Below are 15,397 nucleotides of genomic sequence, written 5' to 3' on the forward strand. Positions count from 1 at the left end.
ATGGGCCTCATGCAGGAGCAACACATTTTCTCTTATTTTTGTTCGTAACAACGATTTCTTCTAATTAAATAAAAAAATGCATGAATATCACATAGTCAAATTTAGATTATTATATGTTTTAGAGTAGTTATAATGATTGGATTATTAAATGTGTGGGCTAAAGAAATACTATTGGTCCATTGATACCAATTAAGACTTAAAAAACCCTTGGATGATATTGCATGGCTTACATACCGCTCTTAGATGCTTTTCCTGTAAACGCCAGTGATGTGTTTAGGGGGTGTTACCTATGCTACTACCTGCCCTGATATAGTGTTTAAAAGGCATTGCTATGCCAATTATAAACAATGGGTGGGATATTCATCATTCAGCACATCTGGGTTAGAGCAGATCTGGATGGTTAAGAACGTTTTCTGCATCTGGAGTTGACTTCTCTTATTTTTTCTCTTAACAGAAAATTAGGAGAAAATATAAGAGAGATTTAAGAGAATGTTTCTGCATCAGGACCAGTATTATTCACTGAATAATAGCATTAATATTTGAATATGCTCACATAAAGTAGCACCTCCTCCAATGTCACACACTCATAATGTAGCTGCACTATTTCATCATAGCATGAAGTTCCGCATTTAGCATCAATGCTGTTTACTTAATTCCCAATTTATGTGTGCAACATTTTTAAATACGCAAATTTTTTGGGCCTTTACACAACACTCACACACATCACACTGCAAAGACAACGCAGCATTGTGTGTTTCCGATGCATTCATTTAAACTTCAATGTTCACCAGGGGTCAAACAAATCCTTGTTTGAGGGTTATTGAGTTATTAATAACACAAAGCAGGTGTGTGTGTGTGTGTAAGATTGTGTGTGTGTGTGTGTGTGTGTGTGTGTGTGTGTGCGTGTATTTGTGGCTGCGGGGCTGCTGCATGCAGAGAATGCGGAGCTGGCTCTTCAGTATGGACCGAAGGCCCCAGGGCCACAGCTCCTTCTCCTGGTGTCAGCGCGGCGTCGTCCCCTAACCCCAGTGCTCATACATCAACCTGAGCGCAACGTTGCGCTCACGTCAGCCGTCAACGTCCCGGCCACGTTCTCCCCCCTCCCAACCCCCCCAAAGCTCATATATCAGCGTCAACCCCAAAAAAGACTCGTCTTGACAGGAAGATAAGGTCTGAATCTGTGTCTGGGAGTGTATGTGTGTGTGTGTAGTTTGTGTGACAAAGTGAAATAGATTCTTTCCTGACGTCCAAAAGCCCCTCTTTTTCTGCCCATCACAGACACGGGCTCATATCTGTGTGACAGAGACAGGTTGCAGTTGTAAATCATACACACGCCGATGAGCATGTGAGCGCACACACACACACACACACACTCAGATGTTATAGTGGTGACATCATGAAATCACAAGGGGGCAGCAGTGTGTCATCCTCAGCCTGATGCTGCCTCTCTCCCTCTTTGCCAGTTCTAGGTCATGTCTCAAGGGGGATTATTATTCAATTATTAAATGAAGATCGAAACACTGTTCCCAATGTCTCCCTCTCTCCATCACTTCTTACCCGCTCTCTTCAAATCCTTCCTGAATTTGTCTTTCTCCCTCTTCTCTCCGCTCCTCTCATCCCTTTCTCTCGGACTAACATGAAGGGAAGATTAATTGTTCAACATTCATCCTTTGCTCTCTTCCTTCTCTCCTCTCCTCATCACTTTTTTCTCATTACATCATTTACTAGCCTACAGAGGGTATTAGTGGTAGGAAAAAAAAGCGTAAATGCTTCAAGGGAACTATATTTATAGTGAATGCAAAAAAGAGAGAGAGAAACACGAGTGAGGGATGAGTTTGGTTTCACCAGGGAGGCGTGAATGCAAATTGAGTAAAAGAGCAGCAGAGAGAGCCAGACAGAAAAAAAAAGGAGGCGGTTGGAGAGTTTTACGCTACCAAAGAAAAGCAAGTTCTCCGAGATGAAGGGATAATGGCAGAAAAGAAAGAGAGAGAAATGAGGGGGAGGGCAACTCGGAGCATCTTGAGTAATCTGAAAGTAAATCACTCCTCAAAGATAAAAGCTTGCTTTAGGATTCCCACCGCGTGTATGTGTGTGTGTGTGTGTATTCGGGTGTGTGCATGTGCTTTGGTCTGTGTGCGTATCTCTTCATGTGACACATCTCACCTGCCAACCTTTTATGTTTGATGGAGTGACATTGTTAGGGGGTGTGTCTCTGACATACACACATGTGCACACATAAAACACATAAAACGGGTGATTTACCAAAAGTGCGTCTTAAGAGCGAACTCCGATATCATGTAAAAGAGGCACGAGAATCCTTGAATGTTACAATAATCTGCTTAAAATCACATTATGCTTTAGTTTCAGGCTGCGGATGATCAGAAAACAGACAACTCAAGAGCGAGTTTGTGTTAAAAAGAGCATGTTTTGGCGGATTAAAGGTATTAAAAGCATGATTTTTAATCCTACTTCTGCTTACTTGTATACAGTAACACATTACATGTACATTCAGTGACCAGGAATGTAGAGAGAACCCTGTACAACATAATGTAATCCAATACTACAGTCTTTGACTGACTTGTTGATTGCTGACACAGACCTTTTAGTAGATCAAGTTATCGACCTGTTGTGACCACTCCACATTAAATACAGTTGAGGAATGTTGGTGTAGGAATGTTTTCACTTAAAGCTGAAAATTACGTTTTGTTAAACTTTCATATTAGATAGATAGAAGAATGATCCCAATCAGCTCCACACCACACTGTAAGATATTCAGATTTTACACTGGAAAAAGAGCCCTGCTATTGGACTGGAACTTTGTATTGGCCAGTAACCAGAACATTTGTGTCAGAATAAGAAGAGACCGACCTCTACTCATACTGTACATTTCTAATGTCAGTGTGTTTTTGAGGCTGTTGTTTGTGATGCCATTTCATTGGACTGAATGGTACGGTATATTATATGGCAAATTGTAGCTCTTGCATATGTCATTAAGTTTAAAAATATCATAAATATTAGAAAGACGTTTAAATGTAATGCAGTCCAATTCAACAACACCATAAAGTACAGTCACTTTTAAAGTTACTACAAGGAACTTTGATCTGGTTGTGAAATAGTCTCACTTTAACACTGATGCCTCTATATGACCTACATAAGTAAACAAGACCATCAGCGAGAAGATTGGCTATTTCCATATAGTTATTCTTAACGCCTGTCATTGGGTCCGATTCCCTGCGGAATCAGACGAAACGATTTACGGCACGCAGGTTCACCAGAAACTCCTTCTGCTCAGACACCAGCGGGGCTTCCGGCAGCGAACAGCTCGCCGTGGACAGACCCAGATCCGGCTCCTCCCTGCTGGGAGCCAACACGGACACCATGTTGCTGGAGACCCGGGCCATATAGCAGGCACTGGAGAACCAGAACTAGGACTGTGTGGGGCAGACTGTCAGAAACTGCTGCAGTACAATGAGCGGTTTTCTAAAGGGACTCTGGTGCTCGGAAACACCGCCGCTTTTGTCCACAGGGACCGCCAAAATCAACACAAAATGAAAGTTCCTCGTAGTAGCTTTAAATAAAGTAATAATTATTACTCAGGCATTGTATAATATTCCATTTTAGAGGTGTTTTCTTTTGGTCCCAGAGTACATGAGTTGTTGTCAACATGGTTTTACTCCTAATGTTTTCAACCACAACGGTACATGTGCTGACGTGTACAGAGATAATTAAATAAATATACGCCATTCTTTGACAATGACGAAAACAAATGTCAGATTTTTTTTAGACAACAGAATGAAAGATCCATGAACTGACTTTGCTGTGACTTAAGTTGTTTAAGTGAAGCAGTTGGAAATACACTGGCTGTTGGGAATGTGCCCTTTCCTTTGTGCAAAGTTGGTGTGACAGCCCCATACCAGCCACCATCATATTCCTCCTTCAGTCTGCTTCAAGACAAAAGAGAATGCAATAAATAAATAAATATATAAATTTAATTTTAAAAACTGGTTTCCCAAAGAATCGTGAGGGAAAATCCACTCCAACTGAGGAAATCATGATTCTCATTTTATCCCAGAATGTGCGGCCCTATATCGGAGGATTTTTTATTCCCTTTTATTATATTGGAGTTTATTGGATAGTAATGCTCCCTGAAAATTCCAAATAAAGACAGATGGAGAGAAACAATGATACAGAAAGTAAGAGGTGGAGTAGCTTATGAAAATGTCACAACGTGTTGCTTTCCTCTGCTCTCTCCTGATGCCTTCCTTTCATTTTGTGTTGGATCACCACTAATTTCCTCCCTCGTACGTGACACCTGGCTAGTTGAAGCTGATAGCCGAGAGACGGAGCGGGACGATGCATTTGACAACACAACTCGGAGGAGCGCGGCGGAGGCTTCGATGAGCAAAAGAACACTTATATCTGATCCACCGGAGGGACGCGGCGATGGAAGGATGGATAGAAAGATGGGAGGGTTTATGGGATGAGACGAGGGGTAGTCGGGGTTAAAAGCTGCAGAGTCTGGCCACCAGGGAGCGAGGGGGTGATAGCGGGAGGGAGCAACAGCTAAGAGCAAGATCAAAGTGGGCCTGGATCAATGTCACTACTGTAAAATCACATCAGAGAGTGTGAGAGAGAGGCAGAGAGAGAGAGTATGTTGCCTATATAAATCAGTCGTGGGCAATATAATGCCACAGAGTTACCCCCTGCCTTCCTATTATCTGGCTGGCCTGTTGGAGCGCCGTACATCAATAAAACACTTTGACAGTAAGAGCAATCATTCCTTTTTGTAACAAGAGCTTGGAGGAGCAGCTTACTCTGCTGTTCTCTGTTGGTAAGATGGCAGACTTTGTAGAGATGGGGGGGGCGTTTAGGCGGACTGGGAGCTCAAAGATTTAAGCCAGTGAGTTTAGTTTTCTGATTCAGGCATGACAAAGTCATAGCATGGTGTTACACTGGATACATACCATGGTTCTGCAACAATAGCACATTGGTCAATATCATAGACTGTATATAAGAACTGGACGTAGTCACCGTGACGTCACCCATTGGTTTGTGGACTGCTGTTTTGAAGACTCAAGTTTTGGGATTTTGTCCGTCGCCATCTTGGTTTTACAACAGAACACCGAATAAGACATTTTTATGCAACCAAAAAGGGTTATAATTAACTTTGATGAACTGAAAACACACTGTGAAAGGGTAAAAGTTCTTAAATAAAAATATGGACAACTCCAAGACTGGACAACGCCGTGGTAGCGACCTGTCAATCACAAGGTAGCTACGCCCTAAAGCATCCCCTGCTTTATGGTGTATTTAAATTCTAAATGGTACATCATGCTGTATTGAAGAAGACTTGAAACTAGCGATTGAGACCATAAACTCGTGTTTACAATGTTTACTGAGGTAATTAATCAAGGGAGAAGTAGGCTAATTTTTTCATAGACTTCTATACGATCAGACTCCTTTTTGGTCGTGTCTAGAAGGTAACCCGCAAATTGCAAAATCTGGCAAAAACTTGCAAGAACTCTTGTGAGACTTGCTGCCTGATGACCTATCCTAACCTTATCTATTCGAGATCAATGTCTAGCCTTAACCATCTCGCGAGAGTTTTCCAACTCGTGGGTTACCTTCTAGATATAATCCTTATTTTTGCATCCAGAGGAGTCGCCTCCTGCTGGCTATTGGAACGAATGCAAGTTTAAGGCACTTGCGTATTGGCTTCACTTTTCAGACACGGCGGTTGCCCACTGGTCAATATACCACATAAGCAATGAGGATGCTAAAATCATCCATGTGTGCCCCGTAGACTACGAAAGCGTGTGGCTGGTATTGTTTTCACCTCGCCATTGCAGGCAAAGGTATCCAAAAATGCTAGGCAGAGTCTAAATACACAGAAGAAAGGTCTAAATCCCACTGGGAAGGCTAGAGGAAACAAGGCTGGACCGCTAACTAAGGAAAGCTAAGACGAACCGGCACACACGTGCACATGCATGATGATACACGTGATGCATGCATGGTTAACATAATTAATTAATCATTAAAATGTGGAGCTCAGATGACATTTTGGCCAGGACGGAGACACCGGGTGAAAGACAGGAACGGACGGTCCTGAGGGAGTTTTAAGCAGAGTGAAAAGTTTTAAAGGATTCACAATGTTTTGCCTGCACGCCTGTTGATGAGCAGAAGGAACTGTGTAGAATAATTAAGACAACTTTTAATGTGCATAAGCATAAGCATAGGGGGTTCTGTGGTATTTGCACAAAATGTAACCAGCAGATCTGCCGTTCCCACGTAAAGCCACAATTACACTGTGTCTTGACAGAGAGAGAGACTGCAGTGGGGTTTGCTGTTCTGGTTCTCTATATACTTATCTCGTGCATACAAATGAATTAATGAGTGGGACAGAACATGTTAAACGTCTAAGTAAGTATAATATTGTTATCATTATTTTAATTGTGGTGAAAACCAGGACAATTTGAGTGTCTTACAGATATTTGTCGGGTCTCGGAACACCCAGCTTGAAACCAGGACAATACCGGACAAACTGGGATGTCTGGTCACCGTATAGGAAAGCAGGACATGACCACATGTTTTATTCACCAAAGTGAGAAAGTGAGCTATTTTTTTTTTTTAAATTATCTTCCCTTACACAACCTTGTATGATATAAAAAAATAAAAAAAGCCAAACAGAGATGTTTGAGCTTCTCAATGACTTTCTCGCGAGAGATAATGCTAGCTGCTCACAGCCATTTAGCACAGGTGAACGCTAACATGTTAGCATGGAACATCTCCATCTACAGGACACACACGTGTTTCATTCTGTCCGACTACTCAACGATCAAAAGTAGAAAACCCCGGGGTGGCTGACTGGGTTGCGAGGGTGTTAAGTGTGTGTAACTGCCAAAAAAAAAAAAACATGCACGCCAAGGTAAATCAAGGTTAAATAAATCAAAGGAGACACTGCTGATGGGTACAAGGTTGGGCTGGATTAAAACTTGTCTGGCAATGTTACAAATGATTGCCAATCAGGACTTAAAAGTCACTCTGCCTCCCGAGGCCTGAATCCTTAATCCCATCTCGGTTCGCTGCAGAGATGCTAACATTGTTGCGGGAGGACTCCAATCAGCCAGCGGAGCGGTAGGTATAATTGAATGGCTCCCCCGCTGAATGGAGACTCCCAGAGATCTGTAGCATCAATGAGGCCCTCATCAAACACAAGCGGGAGTCCTTCCTACTGTATCCTCTTCCCACTCCCTCTGCTCTGCCTCTCTCTTTTGTCTCCTTACCTCCCATTTCTTCTCACTTTCTCTGTTTCTGAGGAAGCATGCACACAAGAGTGTTTAAAAAATAACTTTGTGTGTATACATGCCCCCGTAGTGGATATGCCGTCTAATTCAATATTGGTTGACATTGAAGATATTGACATGTGGGACTGCTGGCGAATAAGAATACCATCCTTATCTTTTTATCATCTTTTTATTCTTTTCCTCTCCATCCCTCCATCATATCTCCCTAAAATACTGGAGGAACATGCCTGTAGGTGTGTGTGTGTGTGGACGTCTGAGGGTGTGTGTCTGATAGGGTGTAGTGGTTGAGTAGGCTCTAAATTCTCCCCATTGAAATCAATACCTGTCTAGAGTGTGTCCAACAGACTGGAATATGCTGCCTTCTCTCAAGGCCGCCACACACACACACACACACACACACACACACACACACACACACAGTCGTGCCCTGCAGAGCGATGGTTCATCATTGGTAATTGATCAAAGTATTACAGCTAACAGGGTTTCTTGCCAAGCGGCCTCACACGCAGCACTGACATGATCCCATAACACGAGCAGCAGCGTTCCTCCGAATCGCTCCCTTTTCTTACATCTTCTACCTCGTTTGCTCCATTTTCCTGCTCTTGTCTCACTTCTCTCCAGCTCTTAAGCACTCTTTCTCTTTCCTCTCCTCCCTCGTCATCCTCATCCATCATCCTCTCCCTCTCTCTTCCTCCCTTCCTCCATCTCTCCGCCAGTGGATATTGACTATGTGGTGTGAGAGAGAGAGAGAGAGAGTGCTCCGGCAGCACGAAACCTAATGGCAGGGCGTTATTAGCCCTTTGAACTGAGCTTTCACACAGAGCCACGTTCGACAGACGCACTCTCCTCCTAACCCATTATGTGTACGACCAGCATGTCCACCCGCACATGCATGTGTTTTCTTTTCTTTTTTGCAATCAATCATGCTCGCTTTATTTCGTGTGGGTTTTGTCCGAACACGCATGATGACACGCAGATGGATGGCTGTGAGGAAATTAAAATGAACAACTGCATTAAACAACAGATGGTGGGAAGCCGAGGCCCGAAACACGTGCAGAATACGAGACAAAAGAAAAAAAAAGGCGAGCGTAAGAGGAGATCAGAGACGTGGGCGGATGAAAGGATGAACGACAGGGACGGGAAGGAGGAAAGACAGTGTACTACCTCGATTAAGAAAAATGTTGTTTAACCTGTGAATGAGACCGGGCCTTGTGGTCTTTACCTTAATTTGTGTGTTCATTGATTTTGTTTTCAACTTTAATTTATCGTCCATTTCACAACCATGCCCACCCAGCCTATTTTACGCTCCAAAGGGTTTCTGCACTTTCTACCTCTCAAGTGTCATTCACCGAGTATGTGCCAATACCAACCTCTTATTCTATCACTTTGCTGCCATCAATCCCGCGCCCGCTCTATCTCTCTGTTTCCCTACATCTCCCGCTGTCTCTGTTCCCAAAGCCCTTACATGAGCAATAGTGATCCCATCAGACACTGGGCCAGCAGAGGCAAAGGAGACACACGGAGAAGAGAAAGAGAGTGTATGTTCCCTAAGCTCTCCCATGATTGATAGTGATCCTGTCTGATGGCTGTGTATAGACTCAGCACTCAGTGAGACATTACCCTCTGACCCAGCTATTGATTCTCCGCGTTCGCTGCCCCAAACACACAACACTGGTCCTGACCCTGCCCGGCGCAAAAACCACACAAAAACACACACACACACACTCGTCTGTGTGTGTACAGTTCCTACAGATTGATAGTTTGGCGGTGTCCTGTGAAACCTGATCAATCTGCTGCATAACAATCATTCTCCCTGCCTCAGCCTCACTTCCTGGCCCGAGTCACATGGCACCCATGTCCCGCTGACTGATGTGTTTGGGTCAGGGTCTGGAGGCTTGAATATCAGGGCTGCGGGGAAAAGAGAGCTCCAGCGCCGGGATAAACCGTTCTCAACAACAACAACAACAACATTACTCAGATCCCTCTCCTGAGCCACATTTAATAAGAGATCCGGGGCAAGAAGCGGTGGCTGCCAGACAGAAGGACAATGTGGAATGAGAGGTAGTGCCATCCGTCAGGTAGACCTCGGTCACATGCTATTTGCAAATAACGCTTCATCTGCTTGTACTTGCTTTGACCTATACTTGAACTGCGAGGTGTGTCGGATCTATTATATAGAAGATATCAGCTACTTAAGGAATCTATTTAAAACTCACTTTGCTTTTTGTCTGTGCCGTGCGTGGCCCACTTGGCTACTATAAGAAAAAAGAAACTTCAAACAGAGCACCCATGACCCATGTCCGATATCACTGACAAGTTAAACACCGAGAGGATATTTTCATCATTGTGAGTCCAAGGAGGCGAAGCCAGAAAGAAAAGCGAGACAGAGAGGAGTGCCAACTGAGCTCCAGCCTAATGGGCTTCCAAGACAAAACCACAGCTGGCTTTCAACATTAGTCGCCATGACGACAGAAGAAGCACTAGCTATGGAGCTATTGTAGCAACAAAAAAAAAAACAGGGGGCTACAGGGGTTCATTGCTTTGTGTGAAAACCCATCTATCCCCTCTTTATCCACCATCTCCCCTCTGTCTCTCTAATGGCTAATTAAGTACCACTTATTACTAGCCCACATTATCACAAATCATCGGCTATTACTGTGGCAAATTCTGTTTCACACCGCTTTCAGGAGGAGGTTTTTTTTTTTTCTGTTGCGTTTCAGTTTGGCTGCAAAAGGAACAAAGAGTTAAGGCTAAAAGCAAACGGGGGGAGAAGGGGTGTGTTACTAAGGGCTAGAGGCAAAATGTGGATTGGTCATGTACTGTACGACCAGGTAGACGCCCAGGGCTCGGTGACTTCATTAGAGGAAACATCCAAAGGTGAAATATGGACTGAATATTTTATTTAAACGTGCAGTAGGCAGAATGTTTTTGGCATCGTTGGGCAAAAATTCCATAATAACCTTTCAGCATATTGTAATTCAAGTGCTCTGAGAGAAAACTAGACCTCTGCACCTCCTCATGGCTCTGTTTTCAGCTTTTAAAAAATCCCATGACGGGAGACTTTGGCCAATCACAGGTCATTTCAGAGAGAGAGAGCGTTCTTATTGGCTGTTCGTTCAACAGGCAGCTGTCAATCACTCACAAACTCTGATCAAACGGTCAAACTAAGCAGTGCTGATCAAATATGAATCAATATTCTGTTACTGTAATAACTTTGCGACACACGGCCTCTTGCATGTTTACGGTCAGCTCTGTGCGATGTACACAAACCTACAAACTAACTAACTAGCCAACAGTTTGCAAAGGCTGACTTAGAGATGCATGTCCCAAAAGAAAAGCACACATTTCTGGTCGGAAACACAGAGAAACACACCTACTTTTAAACATTATGAAAGACTTGGATATCAACAGGTTTAGGATATGCGCAATTATCGCAGCCCGCCACTGGTTACGTAGTATGCATGGCTGCAAACGGAAATATTAGTGGAATATTAATTTCCATTAGCCATGTAAACCGCTTAGTAGGAATATTGTCTTTTTTCGGAATAAGGGGGAAAAACTGAAACGTAGTCATTGCAAAAGCATTATTCTGAAATGATTCTATCAACTAAACAAACGACAAGTTGTAACTACTTAAAATTCACCTCTCGACCTTTTAATTTGCTCAGAAAATAGATAAAACACACTGCAAACAGAGCAAGCACTTGGCTTTTAAGGGCAAATAGGAGCTCTGTTATTCTCAGGGTACGACAGATGGATAAACACACAAACTCACATGCACACACACACACACACACACACACACACACACACACAAAAGGGCAGCGAGATAAATAGCAGACTTGGTAGGACAAGCAGGCATCAGCATGAAGTCTTTAAGTGTTTAAATGCGTCTGGGTATTCTTGTCAGATAGAAGATGACATTGCGCTCGAACATTTCAAGCATTATGGATGTTGTATTAATGCACTGTGACGTGGAGAATTAATTAAATGCATTCGCATACACTCGGTCACAGAGGCCTGAAATTAAAGCATGCAGATTGAGACACAATGCTAATCTAAGCGATAAGTGCTCAATTATCCATTTAGGAAAAATAATTCTGCTGCGTGGAATCAATGGAGTAAAACAATGAAAGCGTCCACTCCAAAAAAAAACAACAATGTTCAGCCTCACTTCATCTCGAGAGTTTTCTATTTTTACTCTTTATCAAAGCAGAACATGAAAGACGAGCGCGACACAGACGTTTCAGTGCGGATACCTTCCACGGGCCAACGTGATAACACAAACAAAAAGATTTTGTTGGCTGATGAATGAGCCAAAAAAAATCTATCAATGCCAGATTTCAACTCCGCACACAAAAAGGCTTACAAGTGACTTGTTGTGACGCGCTCAGAGTGGAAACTGAAACTTTGAGTTTGTGCTTTTACAGGTGAAGCTTTGCCCCGCTATCTTCAATTATTCCTCACAACTAGGCCCGAGAAACGTTACCAGAGTCCGGCCTGCTGCATGATATCTCCCTCACACTCCAGTAAATTACCTGTCAGAAACGTAGAGCTCTGCAAAGCCTGTGAAAGTCCATTCAAACAACAAAACATGAAAATGGAGCAGGACAATGATGAAAATGGAATAATTCAGGCGACAACGGAACACATGCTGGATCCTCGTGTGGTAATTAAAATGTAAGTAAATGGAGCCGTAGTAAAAACCTGTTAGGACACGATTACGCCCATAAAGCTTTAAATCCTGTTGATTCTACAAGCTTGTGTATCTGTGTGTGTGTTTGTGGGTGTCAGTATTTCATGATGTGTCTGCCTCTCTCCACTGAACATGAGCAGACTCTGTCAGACTCGACAGTCTATCAGTGGAACATCCCTCCCCCCTTCTTTCTCTCTCTCTTTCTCCCCCACTATCACTCCCTCCTCTGTCTCTCCATCCTTATCAGTGTCCTTCCATCCGTCTCTCTCGTTCAATTTTTCATTTCAGGTTCAATCTTTTTGACGTCCTCTCACTCCTCCTCCGACGACACCTCTCTCCCTCCCTTTCTGTCTTCCTCTACCGGCCTGTCAATCTGCCGTCCCCGCCCTCTCCCTCCCTCTCTCTCTCTCTCTCTCTCATGAAGTCAATAAGCCTCTCCATGTGGCGGCGACCTGTCAATCATCATAAGACAGTCAGCAAAACGTGCATTCATGTGGACCGTGCTTGTGTGCTTGTGTGGGGAAGGGAAAGGAAACGTTCAAGATGCTCAGAAATAATGTTTTTTCATGCTTACAAGTTGCACTCACATATACATAAACTCGATGCCAACGTCCTAAGCGGTTCCGTGAATTTGTGCATGTGAAATGAGTCGGTGGAAGATGACAAACCACCTCTAACAAAGTGCATCATGGGCTTGACAAAGCAATTCCACCCCATCAGTGTTTGTGTGTGGGTGTAGAGCATGTGTCTGTGCTCACGCTGCAGCTTCGCTGTGACTTACTGCTTTAATTTAAGAGGTAATCCACATAGGCCTTTATTTTTTTATTATTTTGGCAACATCTTCGGCGCTAACTGATCAATAAACATTATCCCTTCACTGAAATACTGCAGCAAATATGAAACACCTTTTTCCATTGCACTTTCTTTTGATGAGGTTTGACTTTCTGTAGGTTTCCATTCTTACTATTCAAGCTCTTCATCTGTTTATTCCAAAAACAAACTGCTGCTGCTGCCGGAAGCATAAAAGACATTTTCTGTGAGCCTAGGGGTATTTCTCAAAGAAGAACAGGAAATGAAAAAGGTATCGGCTGAATCACTATTGTGTTTTATAAATGGGAATGGAAAGTAGCAAAGTTAGCATTTATTCATATAAAGATACCGCAGGTTATTACTTTTAACTGTCCTTTGACAAGCAGACGCGCACCAGCGACAACAGCGGTGAATCACACGGGCCACGCGGGTCCGGTTAAGATCAGATATTCCGTGTGCGACATTAAGGTTTATAGGTGTCTTTCTGGAAGTGTTATGAAGTGTGTTGTATTTATTCGTACTTGGGCGTTTACTCAAAGGGGACAAAGCGGTGGGATGTGTATATGAGCTCTCATAAAGTCAGCCCACGTCCCAGTGCAACATCCTGGCCATATAAGCAATGGCTGCTCTGCTTTGCTTTGCTGCTGGAATATGAAATATGCATGGACCATAAAGAGCATATGGACCATCCATCTCAATATCCGCTACGCCAGACCATCAAAAAAGATCATTAAACCCAACACACACAGGGCGGCTCGCACGCACACGTACACACACAAAATGGCACATAAACATGCACTCCCACGTCGTGCATAATGGTTTATCAGTTTCAGTGCCAACTTTCTGCTGACGGAGCACACGCAATAACAGGCAAAGGCATGCGCGCGCTCAGACGGACGGGCACGCAGACTCACATTTAGGGGAAGAGTCGAGGAGAGATTAAACATTTGTGTACATTTGCTCACTTCACAGTTCTGGTCTTAATCTGAATACATTACAAACAGCTGTCACATGAGTGGAAAATAGTCGACGCATAGAGAAACATGAACATATGTCTTTGTTCCTCTCACACAAACACACACACATGCGTGCCACCCCTCCAAGCTGTCACTCAGTCTATATTTTCTTTACCGTGGCTCTGTCACTATCAGACTCCCCGGCCCTCCACTGCAGGGAATTAAAATTTAATATGAGACTCACAAGGAGAGAGCGACAGATAGAGAGAGAAAGACAGAGTCAAAGTCACAGTGACAGTAAATCAGAAAACTCATGGCCAGTTTGGTTTTGCGGAAAGCGACAACAAAATGCACAAAGATACGGAGCAAAGTCAGGGAAACTGTTAACGGAGCAGCAGAACAAAGGAGGAAGAGATGGACAGAGAATGAAGGTGAGAGATGAAGAGGGTGGAGATGAGGAAGAGTAAATTCTCATTCACTCACATTTTACAGAAATGACAACGTAAAACACAGACTTTCACCGGGTGAGGCATCTGTCCTCTTTCATCTCTTCCTCTCCATCCCTCTCTCTCTCTCTCTCTTCCTCCCCTCCTTTCTCTCACATCTCTCTAATCTCTTTCTAACTACAGTACGTGTCAGCGAGGAGCCTGACACTAAGTCAGCGTCATATTCTATCATCCATGCAGACAAGAGACAGGAGCACACGCAAACAGGACAGCTACAAGACGGGCTTCGTCTTTATCTAATCTCTTTCCTCCTCCAGCCCTTCCTTCCTTCCTTCCTTTCTCATCCCTCCATCCCCACTTCCTCTAAAAAACTTGTCAGCCCAGGTGCAGCCGCCATCAATCTGCTAATGGGCACCGCTCTCTTGTTAGTTCACACTGTGGCCGGTCGGTGAAAAGCTCTCATTTTTATTTGTAAGTATGAGGCAAGAATGAAGAGTTGGGACAAAATGTGCAGTGTGCATACTTTCCGGGATTTTTCCAGCTGCCACCTTGTTTTCACCTTCACAGCAGAGGGCAGATGTTGGAGAAATTCAATCTTTGTTGCTCCCTGCAGGTGTAATAATTTACTTCTTTATGTGGAGAGGTGCAAAGTTGGAGGAACTGTTGGGCGGGGGAGTATTTTTCTCCACAGCCAATTCCCATTTCTTATACAGTGTGTCCTGGATAATTTAACAATAGTATGTCATTATCACCAACAGCTGAGAAATCGTGTTTGGTATCCATGAGTCTCAACTGCTGTTGCTATGGAGAAGATGCCAGTAGGAGGCATGTAGTCAGAACGCTTCGTTGTTGCAACAAAGTACTACACCACAGTAGCCAAATTCATCCAAAATTGATCCAGAGTGTAGAAGTAAACTGCTGGATGGATGGATGGATGTAAAAGTGTGTTTTAGACAGAAAGCGAAGCAAATTTTCGTCCACCGTAATTCACATGATCGTTTGGGACGTTTATGTTCATTCGCCCCAAACAGCCAAAGAATCAACTGTAAAATTCACTTTGCATTTCTGTCTGAACACAGCAGGGCTTTTCTGTGTGGAGTCTGCCTGTTCTCTCCGTGTCCGTGTGGGTTTGCTCCGGGTACTCCCGGTTTCTTCCCACCACCAAAGCATGTTTCCCCATCAGGT

The 15,397-nt window shown here is 43.6% G+C and overlaps 1 protein-coding gene across 3 annotated transcripts in view; it reads right to left on the minus strand.

Moving 5' to 3' along the window:
- The window catches only part of efna3b (ephrin-A3b), a 91,204-nt gene that overhangs the window by 13,985 nt on the left and 61,822 nt on the right, over positions 1 to 15,397 (minus strand). The gene's annotated exons all lie outside the window — the stretch shown is intronic.

This window comes from Sebastes fasciatus, chromosome 12 (assembly GCF_043250625.1).
Source record: "Sebastes fasciatus isolate fSebFas1 chromosome 12, fSebFas1.pri, whole genome shotgun sequence".
Taxonomy (NCBI): Eukaryota; Metazoa; Chordata; class Actinopteri; order Perciformes; family Sebastidae; genus Sebastes; species Sebastes fasciatus.